The following is a 21,897-nucleotide window of genomic DNA, read 5'->3' on the forward strand; positions in this document are numbered from 1 at the left end:
CTCCCTGAAGCTCATGCTCTCCTCGTTCCATCGCGTTCCGCGAGTTTCCGCGCTCGTTCTCGAGTCATACCGCCGCCGGCATGCTGCTACTCGCCGCGAGCCACGTGCACGCGCCCCTGCGCTGGGCCGCCGAGCGCCCCACTCCGCCCGGTCTTACTGAATCCTCCCATGGCCGCCCCGTCGCCAGCCACTCACTGGAGCACCGCCACATGCCGTCGCCGCCCGCCGCCGTGCACTGCTCCCGTGGACAGCACGCCTCCGGCCGCCCTCCGCCGCGCTAAGACCACCCCAAAGGTAGCCCGTGACCTCCTCTTGCTCCTCCCCCACCTAGCTCTCGCCGCCGGTGAGAGAGCTCGCCGGAACCGAGCTCCCTGAGCCTCCTCTGTTCCAAAAATCGCGGCTAGGGACCCCAGGCAACAATAGAAAGAAGTGCAGGGGCCTTTCTGCGAAGTCCATGACTCAGGTGAATAGTGCTACGAATGGTTCTTTTGTAATAGTTTGGCTGATACTTTGAAAAATCATAGAAAAATCAGAAAAATGCAAACTAAAATTTGTTGGATTCCTTGTCCTAATATCTACAACTTTCCTTACAGGTTGATCTTCAGTTTCTAAATAGTTTTTGCTCTAGTTTAAATGTTAGTTTAAGTGGTTGCAAGCTTTGAAAATGCATAGTAAATAGTAGAAAAATGGTAAAAATGTAAAACCAGTTGGATTAGATTTGATTTGGCATGTAGAACTTAGGAAAAATATTTAACCTTCTATTTGTTTAATGTTTTCATGATGTATTGATTCAATCATGGTTAATGCTTGTTTACGCTTGTCTATTTAATATCTGCAGTTTTGGATGTTCAAAAATTATGAAATTTATGCAGTAGCTTACTCTTTGCATGTTTAGTTCACTATAAAAATTTCAGAACCAGAAGCTATGTGCATGTTTGTAAATCTATTTTTGTTCTGTTTGTTTTGCTAGGGCTAAATTAAATATTTTCTGTTGTTAATAAATGTTGGCAAAATATTGTTGCATGCTTTATCAATAGCTCATCATGCTGGTAAATTTTGGTTGCTATATCATGTCCTCAAGTTAAATTTTTGCATTTGTATAGTTTCTAGTTATATCTTTCACTTTCCAAAAGTATTACTAAGCCATTCTTTTCTGCAAGGTTTGATACATCAAGTATGTCATTTTTGGGTGAATCATGTTAAATTTTGTTGGCTAGAAGGTTTGGCTAATTTCCTGAATGGTGGATGCTTGCAGTGGTTTAATTTAAGTTAATTTGTGTGACATGCTTGATGTGCTTGTTATCTTCTATGAGATGCTTGAGTGATGGTTAAGTTATATAGCTCTAGGTGCTTATGCTAGTATATTGTACTGTTATGAATGTCTTGCGTGTTGCACTTCCATGCATTCATACATATGCATTGTCGCATCTCATTTAGGTACGATAGATGAACCATATGAAGGACATGCTACTGGAGCCAAACCCGAAGACAATGTTGGTGGACATATCCCGAAGACGGATGGATGGAACCCGATGTGCATGACCAAAGGAAGATGCTCGCCAAGCGAGTATCATCTAACTAACACTGACTTAGTATTAATCCCAGGCAAGCCCCGGTGCACATCCTATTATTTGGAATTATGACACCTATATATGTATTTATTACTTGTGCATTACGTTTCAGGAGTTGATTGGAACCCTAGTTGCATGATCCCTAAGTTGCCCTGAATTATACTAGCATGTATAGGACGATAGAAATGCTATGCTTAATACTTCTCGATAGAAGTCGAGTGACTTTTTGCACTCGCGAGATATATGATACATAGAAGTTGAGTAATTTCCGGTTACTCGCGAGATATAGGTTATATACTTATATACATTATCTGAATTGTTGAAATTGACATGGAAATATGAGACCGGGCGGGGAATGATGATGATGTATAGGTATGGCAGCAGGACAGGGTTCCTGGGTGTCTTAGCCTCGTCCGTGTCGATTGAGGACCGTACCGTTGTTGGCCCTGCTGATCATGTTTGAACTATACTAACCGCATGCCGGGAGTAGGAGGTAGTCGAAACCGGTAAGCCGAGTACTGCCTTGCTTCGAAAGTACAGGAACCCGCACCCAACTCCTGGGGTAGTTGAGTAGTCGCGGAGAAATGGGGATGCATATGTTTATTTTTGGTGGTCTCACGTTGAGCTCGGCTAACCATATATCGTTGGGCTGGTTCCTGTAGTTCGAGGCGGGGAGGGGAATGGTTGGTCCGTATGGTCCGACGGGACTAATACGTGTCATGTTGGTTAGGTCCACCTTGCAAGATTAAATCGGATTGATTCGCCGTCAGTCGCTCTCGGACATGAGCACCTTGATCTCCGAGTCACATCGTAGTAAGGAAATGAAACAAAACGAGTTGATAAATGCTGATGTTATCTAATTAATTATGTTTCCACCTTGGTTGCTATAGATATGTAAATCATAGATGTTTAGCCAATTTATTGTTATAATTTGGAGCTAAAAGTTTGAAGTTAAGGATCTATTTTAGATGCTTTTTGGCAAAACAAACCCACCAGCCAAAAGCCTTGCATGTCTAGATAATGGGCTAAGTATACCCTTAGTCGGGTAAGTCTTGCTGAGTATTAGTATACTCAGGGTTTGTTGTTTACTCTGTTTCAGGTATAGAAGCTAACCAGGATTCACATCAGTGGGCTCGATGTGACGTCCTCACGTGTTCATAGTTATCGTTTTGTTTTATTGGTTCTTAATCAAATTTCCTTCTCTCAGGTCATATTCTCTTCCGCTGCTGTCATTTATTTTATGTAAATTCTAAATTTAAAGTTGTTTTGTAAATATTTATGTTATTATCTATTTTTGTGAAATTATATTATGCTGGTACTGTCTGTGCTCGCCGTCGCGCGGGACTTCTGGTGTGTTTCGATCGGCCTGTGGGTTGGAAACAGGCTGTCAGGTTACACTTAATTAAGCTAATGCGCCTGATACGTTCAAATGATGGCCATTACGCTTAATTAAGCCATTTAACTTGGCGGTTCTATCACAGTTGGCGGCCTGGAGCTGCCCAGCACTGATGAGGAGTGCGGCTGCGAGAGGGCGGCGGGGAGCGTGACCAGCGCGGCGAGAGGGGGATCTCCCCTCTGCGAGAGCTAGCAATCGGTCGGCCAAAGGAGAGCTGACATGGAGAGAGTGGAGAAGGTGAAGAGGGGATGAAAGGTTGGGGCTATTTTGGTCCAAATATTTTTATAAATACACTGAAAGGGTAAGTAATGGCATATCTTCAAAAAATTTGAAATTATAATAGCACATTTACAATATGATGAATAGTAATGTTGTATCTCCAATTAACCCAATTGGAAAAGGGAGGGTACTTGCGTACTGAAATTGCAGGCTGTGCTTTCTGGCCACTCTTCATTTTGCGTAATGTATAATTTATATCCAGTATTCAAATTGGTAATGACTAATGAGGAAAGTTAACACAAAATATCTTGAAGATACATGGAAGTACAAAATCATGCAGTGCACTGATTTTAAGCTTTTCAATCATTGCCCCTTCTAGTCGGCTGTAGTACAACAGTTCATTTAACCCTTTACATAGATCCAATGGCTGGAACCTGGAATTGTCCGGACTCATGGCTCACTTCACGCCTTGCGCGCTATCTTTGATTACTTTGTCCTGCACTTTGTCAAAACACCTCATCACTAGTCCCTTCCTGATTAAGCAACTGAGGTCCATTTTGTACGCCTGCCAATGAAAGTATTACCATTGTCCCATACATGGTGTGTGTCTGATTTTAAGATTTTGAATGTTACCCACTTCTAGTTGGCTACAATACAACCATTTACTTCACCCTTTATATAGGTCCAACTGCTGGGATCTTCCAGATTCATGGCTCAATTCGTGTCTTGTGCCATCTTCTATTACTTTCTCCTTTTTGCACACATTATCGAAATGCTTAGTCTCTAGTAGTCTTAGTCTCTAGTAGTCTAGTCCCTTCCTGATTAAGCAACCAAGGTCTGTCCGTACATCTGCCAATGAAAGTAATTCATTGGTCCTGCGCATGGTGTCCATCTTTTTCTTAGGCAAAATATGGCCTCAAAGTTATGATCTGCTTGAAGACACATGTTCGCTTCCTTCCTGCTTACTAATTATTATCGTTAAATAAATGACACATTCAATCCAACTGTATAGGAGATAGAGACCTACCTGTAGAATGAATGGTGCCATTTAAGGATTAAAACCCTATATCAAGAATTATGAATGGTTCCTTCATTTAGCACCCCTTATGCATATAACTGCCCAATGTTTCTCCCGCGCCATTGATCTTCATTCATAGGAATGAAGAGGAAGTGGAAGACCATCCAAACAATTACTGATTTTATATCCTAGCTTGAGCGGCTTGGATTATGAAAGAAACACCTTATAACTATAGGCTCCGAAGCTAGTAATCCTAGAATGTTGGGTTATATGGATAGGCTAAGTTTTAGCCTTTAGGGATATGGTTTTGGTTTTAAAGTTAGAATTTTTCTTACCATTCTCAATACTGACAGAATTCGTGAGAATCAAATAGGAAAAAGTGAAAACTAATTTTAAAAAATGACAGGGAATACCCCCGCCATCACCAGTGTACCAGTTTGCAAGCTGGCAAACAAGTTCCTTCATTATGTTTCAGGAAGCCTTATTAACGTAGCCATGAACATAAGAAAAGGTGCAAAAAAATTGCAGATGGTATAGGAAATTTAATGTTCCTCATCCACTATGTTTTTTTTCCCAAACCAAGTAGGATAGGCACCAGCTTTATGTGTTGAAATCAAAATAAAGTTACAGGATAACATCAGCACATAACACCAGAACTTCAACATAGTGGAAAACACTTTTCTAATAGAACAAGCATGGGAAACAAAGTACCTGTGTCTTTCTTGGCATCATAGCTTTTGTCCTGCATTGATCTTCTTCCTTTGAACTGATTTCAACTCTCCAGTTTCAGTGTTTAGGTTTCATTAACTAGAGTAATTGGCCATTATTTCAGAATTTATTGTATTTTTCTATTTATCAATTTTTAGAACAGAAGGTCCAGCAACATTTCACCAGCACTACCGGTTCAAAAGTCAGCTTAACTTGGAAAGAACATCCCCTCCCAGTAATTCGTAAAGCTAGAGTGCCAATAAAACTAGAATGATAGAACAGCAACCTTTTAGTTCTCAGATTGCGGTATTACGTTGCCACTTAATAAATACAGGAGATAACTTGGAGACTTATCTATCTAGAAGGTGTCTTGAATGAGCATAGCGTAGCCTCTAAATTTATCTTCCTTTATATATTGATATGTTCTCCTCTGCAATTGTAAACTTGGATGATTGGAACAAATTTTATCTCTGGGCCTCTGGGGTACTCAGTTTCTACCCTTATCAATAATTTGAAACAAAAAGTATTTTCTCTTCCAGGTTATTGTACTCAATCTAAAATTTCAATCTGGTATCTTCCAAATTTACACAGCAGAGTACTGATTGATCTAGCTGTAAAATAATTTTAGTTTTGGCAGTTTGCTGAATGCAGTAGGCTTGCAAATCCTGTATCATCCTTCATTACCACGACAGTTCCATAAAATTTTAACATTTATTTTCATGTATGCAGGACACGAGCACTGCTCAGTCCCATTATGGGAAAGGGAATTCTGCAGTTATGTCGGCAACATTTCTTGGCGGAGGTTCTGCGAAAACAAGCAATATGTTTCAGTATACAATAATCTTGAGCAATGGGATGATTCAGGAGCCTTTGAGAATTTTCAGAATTCAAAGGCAAGGTTCTGGGCTCATTATCATGGCCAACCTTCTGATATTCCTTTGCCAGACCCTGATGTGTACATTGATAAGGTCGACCACTGCTGCAAAGTTGACCCTGGGTTGGTAGCTGACCTGGATAAGGTACGGCTACCATTCGACTCGGATTATAATCCAGCCCCGGCTACTGGATCGGGCAATGCTGGGGCAGATAATCACCCTGTTCGGCTGGGCCAATCAGCCAGCTCCAGCTGCAGCTGATGAGGGGCACCACCAAAGAAGCGGCTGGCAGGATCATAGAGGAAGGAACAGGGAATGGCGTCCATTGCACACCTAGAGCCTGCCAAAAAGGTTAGAGCATAGAGGGTGGCTCTTGATCGAGTGGCGAAATCGCCGTGTTTTGTTGAGAGATGAATAGTTTGTAGCTTTTGGTTTGTGCAGTCAGTGGCTGCTGGCAAATTGGTACCTGTAAATACATGTTTGAGTTGTGCTGCGGCTCTTCAGGAGCTGTGGTCTTGGTTTTCTTCTGTTGTACCGGGAGCATTCCAGGGCAAAAGGTAGTTCACCTGGTTATACTTCCCCATTAGCTCCGTTCATGAATTCCAAAGCAGTGTAGTTTCTCCAAGTTGAACCTACGGTTCCATGCCCTTTTTTATTTCTATACTGTCGCCGCGTTCCAAATGTCTCCTCAAAATTGGCCACCTATTGGCAGTCAAAATTGGCAAACACCGAGGCCGACCGGTCTGACCGGTTGGGCCGACCGATCAGACCGGTCTGGATCTGTGCAGTCCGAGTAGAGTTAGGGTTGTATTTTGGAATCTGTTTGTAACTCAATTGGAAGGGGTACGTCTTCTCCGGCCTATAAATATAGATGCCACTACCGATTGAGATCCTTCTATCCAATCGAATCAATCAATTTACAATTTTCCTATTTTTCTCCAAACCCTAGCTTTTCCAATCTCGTGCTGTTCTTTACTCGTCTCGACGGCGTTCAAGGATGTCATGGGTGGCCTGCCTACCTCAAGACAACCCTAGATCTGCGAACTCCGACGGGTCCCTCCCGAGCTCGTGGTTTTAGGTCTTCGCGAAGCTGCTCTGCGTCCGACCGGTCTGACCGGTTGGCGCGACCGATCTGATCGGTCGCCGGGGAACTTCGTCTGGTTGCGATTGTTGCGATCCTGCGCGTTCTAGCGCTTGTGTGTTGGCCAATTCTGCGTCAACATACTTTTTGGCGACTCTGCTGGGAAATATCTGTATTCATTGGACGCAATGACCGGTGAGAAGGTTGACCCCAAGGTAGATTCAACTCCTGTTGATATCAAGTACGAAGACATACCTGAGGAGAGCCGCAAGCAATTCGAGGCTGCGTTCCAGAAGGAACAGGAGGAGGCCAAGAAGAGATTGCTTGCATGCTTTGGGAAGACCCGGCAAGGCATGTTCGAGAAGGAGAAGTTTGTCATGCCCACATTCGCGCCGCCACCGCCGAACCCATCTGCTACGGCTACAACTGCTGCTTCATATGCTTCCACTCCAAGAGATGTTAGTTTTACATTCGATTCCATTAAGCAGTTTTTTGAAGGCTTTCTAGGTAGATTCGAATAGTCCCAAAAGCTTACACAAGAATTACTTTTGGATTTGAGTCTACAAAACAAGGGTACGAAAACTGTCAATGATTATTCTAATTTTCCCCCTAATCCTAGTCTTTCGGCCGCACCGTCAGAAAATTATCAGTATGGTATGCCGCCGAATTTCTTCGTGGGACACCCCCCCACTAGGCGCAGTTCGACCATCCCGGGCCGAACCGGTCAGATCGGTCACTCCGACCAGTCAGACCGCTGCCTCGGCAGGCGAACCGGTCAGACCGGTGCCATGGTGCTCGGTTCTGCGTCACAGCCACAACTTGCGCCTCTTCCTACTTCGACTGACTATAGCCTAGAGCAAGAATTGGCAGATTTTGTGCCGTTGTATACTATAAAGTCATACGGTGAACCCCCTTTTCCTCCGCCGTTGCCCAAAGATGTTTGGGATGATTGGCTTAAGGCCAATTCTCAGTATGCCGCACAAACGATGTCCACTACTGATCCAGCGACACATCGTTTCGGCCAAACATCTACTGGCAACTATGAGGCCGATCTTGCTAGGATGAAAGAAGATCTGGCCGATATGCTTAAAGAAAAACTTGGTTTTGTTGTGGGTAAGAGTCGGCTATATCGTAGGTTGTATGTTGATGCTTTCAATTTAATTCCTTACCCTGCTGGTTGGCGTGTGCCCGATTTTGTCAAGTTTAGCGGTGATGATAACCGGTCCACTTCGGAGCATATTAGCCAATATATCGCTCAACTTGGGGAAGCTGGTTCTAGCAAGTCTTTGCGCATTCACATGTTTTCTTTGTCTTTGATTGGGACGGCTTTCTCTTGGTTTTCGTCGTTAGCCCCTAACTCGATTTGTTCTTGGGACGCATTAGAGCAAAAGTTTCATGATTATTTTATATCGGGGATAACGAAACTAAGTTGACAGATTTGACATCAGTTAGACATGGTAGAGATGAATCTATCCATGAGTACTTTAAAAGATTTAAAGATATTAAAAACCGATGTTTTAATTGTCGTTTTCTGAAAAAGATTTGGTCGATTTGGCTCTTGCGGGTTTGCGTTCTAACTATAGAGAAAAGCTTGATAGTTTGAGTTTTTATTCTATAAATCAGCTTCAGGCAAGGGCATTAAGCCAAGAAATAAAGTTTAAAAAAAGAAAAAGATACCTACAAGTCCAATCGTTCAAACAAGCATATTGTTGAATATGATTCCGATTCTCCGGACAATGACGATAAAGAGGTATATGCTACTGAGTTCGTTTGGCCTGCTTCGGGCAAACCATCTACTTGCACATCTCTCAAGCCGACTCAAAGGAATTGGCAAGAGGAGATGAAATTTACCTTTGATGTGTCCAAGTGCGATCGTAATTTTGATAAATTATTACGACTTGGGCATTTAAAGATTACTCATGTTATACCGTTGCTTGAGGAGCTAAAGCGGTGTGCTTATTGTAGGTTTCATAATTCTTCATCTCATGCAACTAACGATTGCAATGTGTTTCGTCGACAGGTACAATCAGCCATAAATGAAGGACGATTGGACTTTCCGGAGATGAAGATAGATAAAGCTCCATTTCCAGAAAGCTCCATTTCCAGTTCACACCATTAATCTCAACAATGCAAAGGTGTTGATTCGGCCGGATCAAGCCGAAGGGGCAAAATGCAAGAATGTGATCATTGGTGATGATAAGCTGTTGACTGTTGATAACAAGATTCTGGTCAGGGAGGCGATTCAGGAGAAGGCTCCTGATGGGAACAAGAATATAAGTATCATACTTAAGCCTCGTACACTTGGTGGGCAAGGGGGCTCTTCTTCAGGCGACCGGTCTGCTGCTCAGCCGAGACCGGTCAGACCGGTTCCTCTGACCAGTCAGACCGGTCAGACCGCCCTGGTGATCAGCCCCGAACATTCAAGCCTAAGCATCCGAAAGTTGGTATGTGGAACACTAATCAGCCAAAGGTGCAGGGCAAGCTTGCAAATCAGAAGTCTACATTTGGCCAACTGTTGAACAAGTACACAAAGGACGTTTGAAACGATCGGCCCCTAAAAAAGAGACCGAGGTCACCTCCGCGTCAAGGTGTGCCATCATCTCCTAGGGGAGAATCAAGCAAGCGCAGGGGTGATGTGGTTACCATGTTCCCTCCTCAGATGATGAAGCCGATGTATGCTACTATGCCATGGACTCCACCGGCGTCAAATTCTCAGTTTCCCGCGTGGGAGAACGGGGGATTTTGGATGCAATGCTATCCGATGCCGCATCCACCACACTTCTGTTGACGCATTTCTGGGGCCAACACACGATCGCGCTAGATCGCGCAATACGCAGCGACGCTCCTTGCAGCGCCGTAGCACCAACCGGTCAGACCGGTATCGCCGGGGTAGCCCGGCGAGGATCCAACAAACACACGCCCGGAGGGACCCCGTCGGGGCAGGCGCACCTTGGGTTGCCCTAGGCTCGGCAGGCTAGTGTAACATCCCGAAAAAAATTACCAAGATAAATCACGCGCTAAAAATAATTTTCAAAATCTCTTTTCATCGTTGAGCTCAAATCATTCCTAAACCCCTTCCTGTCCGAACTCCAAATTCCCTGGCGATCCCGCCGACCCGGCACCAAAACCAATCGCCATCCCTTCTCTTTCTTTTCCTCGTTCCGCGCGTCACGCCGCGTGCCCGACCGACCCCGTGGTCGCCGCCGAGAATCCCGCGACTCTCTCTCTCTTTTTCTTTTTCCTTTCCCATTTCTTTTTTTCCTTTTCCTTTTCCTCTTTTCTTTTTCTCCCCCCTTCTCCTTCTCCCTGCTCTCTGCACACGCACGCCCCTGAGCCCCACCCATGTGCACGCGTGCCCCTGCTGCCCACGCGCTCACGAGCCCGGATGTTCGCCGCGCCGCCCGTCGTTCAGCCACGCCGCTCGCACCTGCCCGAGCTATCTCGTCGCCCTGTGGCCGCCTCGCCACTCGCACCGCCGCTCCATGATGCCGCGCTAGCTCCAAAACACCATTAATGGCCGTCGGGATGCCCGCCGGCCGGCCACCATGCCCCTCCTCCACCGCCTTTCCTCGCCTATAAATCGGCCCTCCGCTGCGCCCTCGAGCCCCACAACCCCGGCCACCACCACATGCCCCTTCCCCGGCCCTGCAACGCCGCCATTGCAAGCGCCTTCGCCCGCCGCGCCTGCCTCCCGTGGCCGGCCCGTCCTGCCGCCCCTCCGCTCGAGCCAAGGACCGAGGTAGGCGCCCAACCCCTCCCACAAGCTCCTCCATGGCCGGCTACCTCCTGGCCACCCCTGCCCACGCCATCCCACGCCTGCCTCCGCCTCTAGCCGCCCTCCGTCATGGCGCCCCTCCCCGCGGGCCCTATTCCCCGAGATTGAGGAAGGGAATCGAACCCTCGCGCCCCCTGCCCCTTTTCCCCTTTTTCCTGGCCGCCGCCGTGGCCCAGGACGCCGGCCATAGGGCCGCCGGCGCCCCAACCCCCCTCCTCTGTTCTTTGTGTCGAGAGGAGGAAGAAAGGCAATTTTTCCTTTAGGCCCCTGCCCTTCTTTCTTTTCTTTTAAGAACCCTCTCCCTCTAGCCCTTTTTGTAAAAGAAACCTCTCCTTTATTATATTCCAAAACAAACCCTTCCACCATGTAACCAATTTATAAATAGACCCTTTCCTATTTTATATGGCCTCCCTGACCTTTCCAAAAATTATAAGCAAGTCCTTTCACTCTCAAAAATAATTACAAATAGGCCCCTGATCCCGGTTTAGCCCCTAAACCTCTCTGTAATCTATCATTTCATGCGCCAAACATTCTCCGATTCTCCCAAAATTCGACCATGCCATTCCTAACATAATTTTGGCCATGCTATTAGAAAACCACCCAAAAATATTACTCCTATATCCATATCTTAATTGTTCCCGATTCGAGCTCAACAATAAAATCTTTATTTCTTTTTCTTTATTGTGTGCTTGTTTGTGTGCATAGTAGATCACGGTGTGAACGAGAGAGAACCCGTCGATGAGCAGTACCGCGAGCAAGTGTGCGAGGACCAGTACCGCTACCCTGAACCTGAAGGATAGTACCTCGATCAGGACTTCCCGGAAGGATTTGAGAACGGCAAGTTCAATCCCATCCTTTGATGCATGTTTTGTCCCAGTTTTATAAACACAACCTATTGGCCTGTTTTCAAAACTGCATGTTATTTTGCTACTAAAACCCGATTGGATAGCCACCCCTTGATTTGTTATAACCATTCCTTGACCATCTAGATTAATGTCTGAATATGATTTATTCTATTTGGATGTTAATCGCTGCTAGAATAGTTAGGACCTTGAATATGGTACAACTTGTTTTACAAAAGGAAAATGTGTGAGTGTGTGGGAAGGGAGAATGTGGAATTTTTGGAAACAAAAGAAAGATGAGATGGATGACACTTCTGTGTGAATTGCCGAAAGGTGTGCTCGTACCTGTGTGGTTGTAGGGATCGATGGACCAAGAGGGGGGGGGTGAATTGGGCCTTTTTCAAATTCTAAAACACAATAAAGCAACCTTAACCTATGCAATGCTAGTAAGGCACCAATTCACCAACCGGATAACTAAACTACCTACACTAGCTAAGAAAGAGGTAACGAGAAGAAAAGCCTAGCTAGGTAGAGCTAAGTTATGATCTCTAAGTCAAGCACATGAATAAATTGCATGAAAGAAAATGCTTGAATAAAGACCATCGTCGGTTAACTCAAAACAATCGTCGGTTTAACCGGTGAGTACAACTTCAGAAATTCCTGGAAAAACCATCTCACTGGACAATTGCACCGACGTCTCAATTCAAACATCGTCGGTTTAACCGGTGTATAGAACCTTGAAACACCCTGGAAAAACCAACTATGGACTAATGCACCGACGTTCAATTCAAACGCGTCGGTTTAACCGGTGTATTGACTTGTCCAGACTCTGCTGACTTCGTTTAATCGACGTATAGAAAATTGGAGTCGTCGGTTAAACCGGTGTATAGACTTTTTCCTGATTTAGCCTTTTCTGATTTGAGTCTTGAATGAAATCCAAATATTATTGAGATATAAGTTGAGAATCACTTATTTGAACTTCTGAAAACCTGAGTGACCATAGTGTGCATCCATTTTTGATTGACCATGTCCATGCTCAAGTTACTTGGCTTTAACCCCTCTTAATAGTGCGATCACTACAAAACTATAAAACCTATTACTAACCTAAGTGTCCTTCTCAACCTTATGACACTTAGGACTAGAAAGATCCTTAGTCTTGACATATAATTGAGTTGAATACCGAGATCGCCTTTTTGAATAATGAAGTTGAGGGGCCTCTTTTGACATATGACCAAATGAGCGATAATGATCTATTAAGCTGCACAAACTCATTAGTCACAATAATGGTTGTCATTAATCACCGAAACATACCTTGAGGGCCTAGATGCTTAAAATCTCCCCCTTTTTGGTGATTGATGACAACACAAACATAAATAACGAGAGAGCGAGAAAGATAAAGCAAGATAAACACAAGCAAACTCGAAAAAGGACCAAGTAGCTCAACGGCTCAAACGAAATCCATAGATATGTCTCAAACCACAGCATACTCAAATGACAAAAGTACATATCCATGAACTAACACCAAATGAGATAATAAAACATCAAGGTCCTAATAACTACGAGCTCTCTCTAACTCTACCCTCCCCTGACTCTCTCCCCCTTTGGCGTCAAAGCACCAAAAAAAGGCGAGCTACTGGTCCGGCTGTCGTGGCACTGCGAGGAAGCGGTCCGGGTCATCATCGTCGTCGTCATCGTCGGACGGTGTACCCTCGGTAATAGACGGGAGCTGCTGGTCAGTACTGCCTGCTGGATCTGAACTGACTGGAGGTGTAGCTGTCGTCGAAGCTCGCGTGCTGGCACTGCCTGGAAGAGGGTCCGTAGAAGTAGTAACCGGCTCAGCAGAAGATGTGTCAACATCTGAAGTAGTGAGTGCTGAAGCTGCCGGCTGTGTCGACTGCTGAAGCAAAGAACCCTCTCCTCCTCCCCCTGAAGGTAGTGTCTGTGGTACGACGGGGAGTGCGACTGACTGGACTGCTGAAGGAGACTCCTGGAAGAGTGAAGTCGCTGGCAGTGGTGAGAACAGTGGACGACCGGCAGACCCAAGTAGTGCGGACATCGAGAACGTGGTCTCCGGTGTCGCTGAGGTAGCTGGAGCTGCAGTAGGGGCTGGAGCTGGTGTAACGGCAAGCTGAGGTGCTCCAACACCATAAAGGCCTGGCTGTCCTGGCTGCTGCGGGGCGAGTCCGGTGTGAGAGTAAAGCTGTGAGATCATCCCGAACATCGCCATCATGCCCTGCTGCATCTGCTGGAACTGAGCGTCTGTCCTCTGAGAGACTCTGTCAATAAGCCCGACAAAACGTTCCTCGGTCGCAGCCCGCTCTCGGGCGGCCTCCCTCTGTATAGCAGCAAGCTGAGCCTCATGGGCTCTCCTGGCCTCCTCCTGTGCAAGCCGGTCCTCTCTCTGCTGAGTCACGAGCTGCTGTAGAAGTGCGGTGAGCTCGGACGGCTGAGACACCTGGGACTCAGAGACTGTAGCAGCAGCGGCTGACTCTGGGGCTGGCTCTCTGGACCCCCCTGCCTCGTGGTCGTGACTAGCTGGGGCTGCTGCGGGGAAGTACTCCACGTCCTCGGAGGAGTCTGACTCAAGCTCAGACCAGTGTATCTCATCCTCTCCTCCGGGAAGCTGTGCCTCGGCGGCTAGCAGTGTCTCATCCTCCTGTGCCACACGAGCCTGTGCCTCTGGTGACAACTGTGCCATGGCAGCTCTCTCTGCCTGTCTGCCCCTCCTCCGGTCCTGTGGTGCTGTCGGTCGGTAAACTGGGAACCGGAGAGCCTCGTCGTGATGGTAGGGAGCGCTGATGGGTGACTCTGCTGGCACAATCATAGAACATATATAGTCAACTATCCCGTCTGTGATCACATCCTCTATCTCAGCCAGAATAAAGTCAACTATGTCAAACGGCTCGTGAGTGAGGATGTGTAGAAGCAGGAGCTGCTGCAGTCCTGTAAACCCCTCTGGGTAGCCACTCCTCGGTAGCAAAGTCCTCCGGAGTGCCATGTGTACTGCGTATGCCTCTGGGGTCAGCAGGCTGGGAACTCTGGCGTAGGAGGCAGGGAACGGCTGGCGGAAACACTGAGAGATCGCCTCGTGAGAAGGTGCAATCCCGCCAATCATGGCTCTGCGCGGTGGATCTGCATCTCCGTAAACCATCTCGTGTAGGGATACGTTAACCAAGTCAACTCCAAGTATCCCTGCTATCGTCGCTCTCGACAAACCAAAGACCTGGCCTCCAAAAACAAAGTGTACTGCTCGACGCTCAGGAGCAATCCAGGCCGTGGCATAGAAGACTCTGACCCAGTCCTTGATATATCTGTTCTGCTCAATCTGGAGTAACCTGGGTAGGCCCCTGAAGTGAGCGAAGTGCTCTCTGACATCTGCTCCCCCTGCGGCTGTCCTCAGTGACACCCAGTCAAGCACTCTGTGCGGGAAGATCCTGTGGCCCCGCCTCTGGTAGGTCTCGTAGAAACTGGCCTGAAGAAGCGTCCAGAACCTACGGTCGACCCTGCTGTCACGGGTCACGGGGAACCAGTCCTCCTCCTGAACACTCCACCTGAGCCTCTTGACCTTCGCCGCATTGGCCTTGGTCAAGTTCTGGAGCAGCACACCTGGCTCCAGACGCACAACAGTGTCCATACGGAACACTGCGCGCTCGACCTCTAGGGCCTCGGCTCTACGAGCTGCTACTGCTGCTGCGGACCTACGAGGCTCCTGTGGCTGGTGACCTCCTCGCGTCCTCGGTCCAGTGCGACGCTCGGTCGCTGGCGAAGTGTCTCCTGCTGGGGACGTCTGCCGAGTGCGGCCAGACCGTCGTAGAGTCGGTGACTCCTGTGTGCCCTGCCCCTGAGACTGCTCAGACTGCTCTGCCTCTGAAACTGAATCTGCAGCTGTATCTGACTGATCTGACTCTGCTGCTGCTGCCTCTATCGTGGCTCTGGTGGCCTTGGCACCTCTGACACGGCCCATACCTCGGCCTCTGGCTCTGCCCCTGGCTGGCGGATCCCTGATCGCGAACGGGCGAGCACGGCCTGACGCCTGCTCCTCGGCGGCCTTGGCCACCATCTCGGCCCTCTCGGCCTCTCTCTCTGCACGAGTCCGCTTGCGAACGGGCTTCTCGACCACAACCTCCTTCCCCTTCCTCTTCTCACGACCCATCTCGACAACTGGGAGCGACAAGGACGCGGCACTACGAGCAAGGGCGAGCGCGATGGTTCGGGCAAAACACCGAACACTTGGCGTGCGAGGCGTGGATGCGCGAGTAGGTTTTCGCGTGCGGCGAACTCGCGCTGTGTGGGCGATGTGGCTTGGTTTGCTTGTCTTGGGTGCGGAGAGATGGAGCTGCGCGTTGGAGGCGGCAATGGCGGGGCGCAGGCGGCGGCGGCGCGGCAAGGTGGCGGTTGTGCGCGTGGGGCGGCTCAGAAGGCGCGCGGGCAGCACAGGGCGGCGGCGCGGGCATGCGAGGACGGCGTACTACGGCGGCGAAGGCTTGCAGTGGCGGCGTACGGCGGCGGCGAGGTGGAACGGCGGCGGCGTGAGCGAGTCGGGTGCGGGAGCGGGGCGGCGGCGGCGAGAAGAAAGAATGCGGGTGAAACAGAGGAAGGAAGAGAGGCGGCGGCTCGAGCAAGACTCATATATGACAGGCGGGCCCCGCAAATTTCCTTAACGCCGGTTAAACTGATGCCTAGGTTTAGAGTGCCGGTTGATTACATCGGTGCAGTTCACCCGAGACTTCTGCAGAAATCCATCTGAACGCCGGTTGAACCGACGATTAGCATTTTGAACTCGCCGGTTGATTGCTACTAACACCGGTTGATTGACAGGTCAAAACTGTGTTATGTTCACCGGTTGATCCGATGCTGTCACTTTTGTATACGCCGGTTGAACGCCTGACACTGACTGAGCTGAGGCTGAAATTTAGTAACGCCGGTTAAACCGATGGGTATTGATCCGTTGAGCGTCGGTTTAACCGGTGAAGCCAAAAACCCTCACTCAGCTCACACTTCTATGCTAAGTCCAATAAACTTATAAGATTCAAATAAACTCAAGTTAATGGACTTGCATAGGTGACTTTACCCCTCAAAATAAATAGGATAGCACACTAGCTTAAATAGTTTTCTTTTTGAACACAAGAAAAAGCCGCAAGAGAGACAAAGCGCCAAATAAAATGTATGAGCCATGTCATAGGAATATTGAAGATAGAAAGCTTCAAACTCATCATGACATTGCTCACTAGGCAATAATGCACCTAACACTTTGCTCTTTTCACTTTTCATGAATTAAGATCTTGTAAATGAAACAAGTCTCATTTTCATCAAGTGATCTCCTTTGTGACCCTTATGCATTTAATGATAATGCAAGCTACAACCACATGCGAAAGTAAGGTAAACATGAAGTGCACATCTATATGACAAGAAATGCATAGCAAGAATTTTAAATTCTACTTGTCAGGTTTGAACCCACGGGAAGCTTCTTCATGATGAGCCTTTCTACAAGCCTAGAGGAAAACAAGTGGACCACCACCTCTAGCTAAACACTTGCTCATCACTATCTTACCATGGTTAGACAAGTGTCCTATATGTATGCATTTTTCTATATGACATGGCAACTTACATGACGTTTGCCGCACCTAACACATTAAGCTCATTCCTTAGCCTAACAAAGGTACTCTCGTCTAAAGGTTTTGTGAATATATCCGCCAATTGCTCCTCGGATCTCACACCTTGAAGGGAAATGTCCCCCTTGGCTTCGTGATCACGCAAGAAGTGATGGCGAATATCAATGTGCTTTGTGCGAGAGTGTTGAACCGGATTCTTGGCAATTTTTACGGCACTTTCATTGTCACAAATGAGTGATATCCTATCTAGTTTCACACCAAAGTCCAAAAGGGTTTGCTTTATATATAGGATTTGGGCACAACATGCACCGGCCGCTATATATTCCGCTTCCGCGGTGGACAAAGCCACGGAATTTTGCTTCTTACTCGACCAAGAAACTAGAGAACGCCCAAGCAAGTGGCAACCCCCGGAGGTACTCTTGCGATCCACACGGCTTCCGGCAAAATCCGAATCCGAGTATCCCAAGAGATCTAAGCTAGCGCCTTTGGGGTACCACAAGCCTATGCTAGGGGTGTGCTTGAGATACCGAAGGATCCTATTCACAGCCGAAAGGTGTGATTCCTTTGGGTTAGCTTGAAAGCGGGCACACAAGCACACACTAAACATTATATCGGGCCTAGATGCGGTAAGGTAAAGCAAAGACCCTATCATAGAACGATAGAGGGATTGATCAACCGGTTTACCGTCCACATCCAAGTCGAGATGCCCATTGGTTGCCATGGGTGTCTTGATTGGCTTGCACTCATCCATCTTGAACTTCTTCAAGATATCTTTAGTATACTTTTCTTGATGGATGAATGTCCCTTCCTTCATTTGTTTGACTTGAAAACCAAGGAAGAAGGTCAATTCGCCAATCATGGACATCTCGAATTCCCTAGACATCATGGTAGCAAACTCATGGCTTAGTAAATCATTAGTTGAGCCAAAGATAATATCGTCAACATAAATTTGACAAATGAAAAGATCCCCGTTGACGTCTTTTGTGAACAAAGTGGTGTCCACCCTCCCGATCTTGAAGCCTTGCATGATTAGGAAGTCACGAAGCCTTTCATACCAAGCCCTTGGAGCTTGTTTGAGTCCATAGTGCCTTGTGCAACCTATAAACATGATTAGGATTCCTCGGATCTTCAAACCCGAGAGGTTGCTCAACATAAACAAGTTCGTTAATAACGCCATTTAAGAAAGCACTTTTCACATCCATTTGGTACAACTTAATGTTATGATGTGAAGAGTAAGCAAGAAGGATGCGGATAGCTTCAAGTCTTGCGACCGGAGCAAAAGTTTCACCAAAATCCAAACCTTCGACTTGAGAAAACCCTTTTGCCACAAGTCTTGCTTTGTTGCGTATCACCACCCCATGTTCATCTTGCTTGTTTCGAAAGACCCACTTAGTGCCAATGATATTCTTGTCTTTCGGAGGAGCTTCGAGGACCCAAACTTCATTGCGGGTGAAGTTGTTCAATTCTTCTTGCATGGCCATCACCCAATCCGAGTCCTCAAGCGCTTCCTCTATGCTAGTGGGTTCAATACAAGAAACAAACGAGTGATATTCGCAAAATGAAGCATGCTTAGAGCGAGTTCTTACTCCCTTTGAAGGACTACCAATGATTTGACCAATTGGATGATCCTTGGAGATGCGACCATGCTTCACTAGCGGTACTTGCGTGGATGCTTGTTGGGGTGGATCATGGGTGACTTGTGCTTGTGGTGGAACACTTTGCTCTTCTTGTTCTTGGACTTGGGGTGTTGGCGTTGGCACATCTTCTTGAGGTTGTGGATCATCTTTTTCTTGATCTTTATCCGCTTGGGGTGCCGTGGAGGTGCTTGGTGTAGATGAGGAAGGTCCTCCCCCTTGATCATTGCCTTCATGCTCCTCTTCCGGCTTGATATCCCCAATGGACATATTCTTCAAAGCTTCATCAATCTCTTCATCACCTACATTTTCATAGCCAACAACCTCCTCTTGGGAGCCATTAGATTCATCAAACTCCACATCACATGTTTCTTCAACTAACCCGGAGGTTTGATTGAATACTCTATATGCTTTGGAGTTTGATGCATAACCAAGAAAGAAACCTTCATCACATCTACTCTCAAACTTACCGAGCCTTTTCTTCTTATAGATGAAGCATTTGCAACCAAAGACTCGAAAGTATGATATATTTGGTTTCCTCCCGGTGATGAGCTCATATGGAGTTTTCTTGAGGAGTCGGTGAGGATACACTCGGTTGGATGCATGACACGCCGTGTTGATTGCTTCCGCCCAAAACTTCTCGGACGTGCCATAATCATCCAACATTGCTCTTGCTAGGGTGATGAGTGTCTTGTTCTTTCTTTCCACCACTCCATTTTGTTGAGACGTGTAGGTGGTGGAAAACTCATGCTTAATGCCCTCTTCATCGCACCATTCTTCAATCTTCATATTTTTGAACTCGGTGCCGTTGTCACTCTGGATCTTCACAATTGGGGAGTTGTACTCCCTTTGAGCTCTTCTTGCAAAAGTCTTGAAGAGTTCCGGAGTTTCACCCTTATCGCCTAGAAACATAACCCAAGTGTAACGTGAAAAATCATCAACAATTACTAGGCAATAGAGGTTACCACCAATGCTCTTGTATGTAGTTGGACCAAAGAGATCCATGTGTAGTAGCTCGAACGGCTTGGAGGTAGACAACATTGTCTTGATGGGATGATGTGTTGCAACTTGCTTCCCGGCTTGACATGCTTTGCATAATTTGTTCTTGTCAAAGGTAACGTCCTTCAAGCCGGTGATCATCCCTCTCTTGTGGGCTTTCTTGAGATTGCTCATGCCGATATGAGAAATTCTTCTATGCCAAAGCCACCCAAGAGAAGACTTGAAGAGGCATGTCATGGTGCTTGTTTGCTTTGAAGAGAAATCCACCAAGTAAATGTTGCCATGCCTAAACCCCGTGAATACCAATGACTTGTCTTTTTCATGAGTTACTACAACACCATTCTTGTCAAAGGCACACGTTAGTCCAAGATCACACAATTGAGCAATTGAAATAAGATTAAAATTAAGTGCTTCTACAAACAAAACATTAGAAATAGATAAATCTTTAGAAATTGTTATTCTACCCAAACCTAAAACTTTTCCCCTTGAATTATCACCATAGGTGACATGTTCATGATCTCCGGGGTCTTCAAGAGTGGTGAACATGCTATCATTGCCGGTCATGTGTTGAGAGCAACCGCTATCAAGTACCCAATGTTTTCCACCGGCTTTGTAGTTCACCTACACACATGAGAATCACTTTTGAGTTTTAGGAACCCAAATAAGCTTTGGGCCTTGAACATGTGTGACAAGAGCTTTTGGGACCCAAAGTTGCTTGGGGAGCTTCTTCTTTGACTCCTTAGTGAGTTTGCCAATGAATTTGGCCTTCACCTTGCCCTTCACTTTACTCAAGAGAAAATGGTTATTTTGAAACATTGATGAGTAATTCTTGGGTAAATTAGGAAGAGGACGTGATGGTAAAGTGCACTCCCTAGTGTGGTGCCCGGTGACTTGGCAATGTTGGCAATATGAACCAACTTCCTTGATGAAGCTAATCTTGATCTCCGGAGAAGGAGTAGTAGCTATGTTTGGCTCCGGAAATGAACCAAGACCTCTCTTGCCATAGTCACGGGCATTGTTGAAGAGAATCTCCTTGTGGATGTATTCTCCTCTTGAGAGCTTCTCCACACTACTCTTGAGGCTTGCCACTTGACCCATCAATTCCTTTTCCCTAGAAGGTGCAAGCTCGGGCAAAGCATTAGTAGTATTTGCATTAATGAGTAGGTCATCACATGAAGTAGAAGCATTGACCTTCTCAATAGTTTCATGAGCAAAGTTCTCAAGACTTGGGTCAATTGCTTCATAGGCAAATTCAAGTTCTTGATACTTGTGAGCCAACTCCCTATGCTCTTGTTTAAGCTTTTTGTGGCTCTCTTCAACTTGTTTAGCAAGTACAAGTGACTCATTGTGCTTTTTGAGCAAGTCATTGTACTTGCCAAGCAAATCGGAGTGGGCAAGCTCTAACTTGGCACGAGTGCTCTCAAGAACTTTGACTTTGCCCTTTTTCCTCTTGATGACGGATGTATACTCATTAATGAGGTTAGCAAACTCATTAGGGTCATGCTCATCATCACTATCATCTTCACTCTCACATACCTTAGAGTTACCTTTGGCCATGAGGCACATTGGAGGTGGAGGTAGTGATGGTTCTTCATTTGTGAAGGCGATGGTGACGATATCTTCTTCCTCATCGCTTGACTCTTCGCTTGATGAGACATCGGTCACCCATTCTTGTTTTTCTACCAATAAGCTTCTCTTGGTGTGTCCTTTTTCTTTGGGAAGAGCTTGGTCTTCTTGTCATGGCTCTTCTTCTTCCCAAGTCTCTTGTTTTTGTTCTTCCTTTCTTCATCTTCATCATCGCTTGAATCATGGCGATTCTTGCTCTTGTTATCCTTGTTTCTTTTGTCCGGCTTGGGGCAATTTGGACGGATGTGGCCTTTTTCTCCACAATTGTAGCAAATTTTGTTCTTGACATCCATTGGCCGGAACATTCCCTTTTTAGAGTCAAAGTTGAAACCCTTCTTGTTGATCTTGTCATTAAAGCATGTGAACTTTCTCATCATGAGAGCAAGTTCTCCATCATCTTCAACATCGGATGAGCTTTCATGATGATCATCTTCTTCATTGCTTGAGTTTGAATCTTGCTTGATCATCTTGAGCTTGCGGGATTTGTTTGCCTTGGTCTTTAGAGCAATTGATTTGCTTGAAGTTGGCTCTTCGGACATAC

This window comes from Panicum virgatum, chromosome 6N, assembly GCF_016808335.1.
Source record: "Panicum virgatum strain AP13 chromosome 6N, P.virgatum_v5, whole genome shotgun sequence".
NCBI lineage: Eukaryota > Viridiplantae > Streptophyta > Magnoliopsida > Poales > Poaceae > Panicum > Panicum virgatum.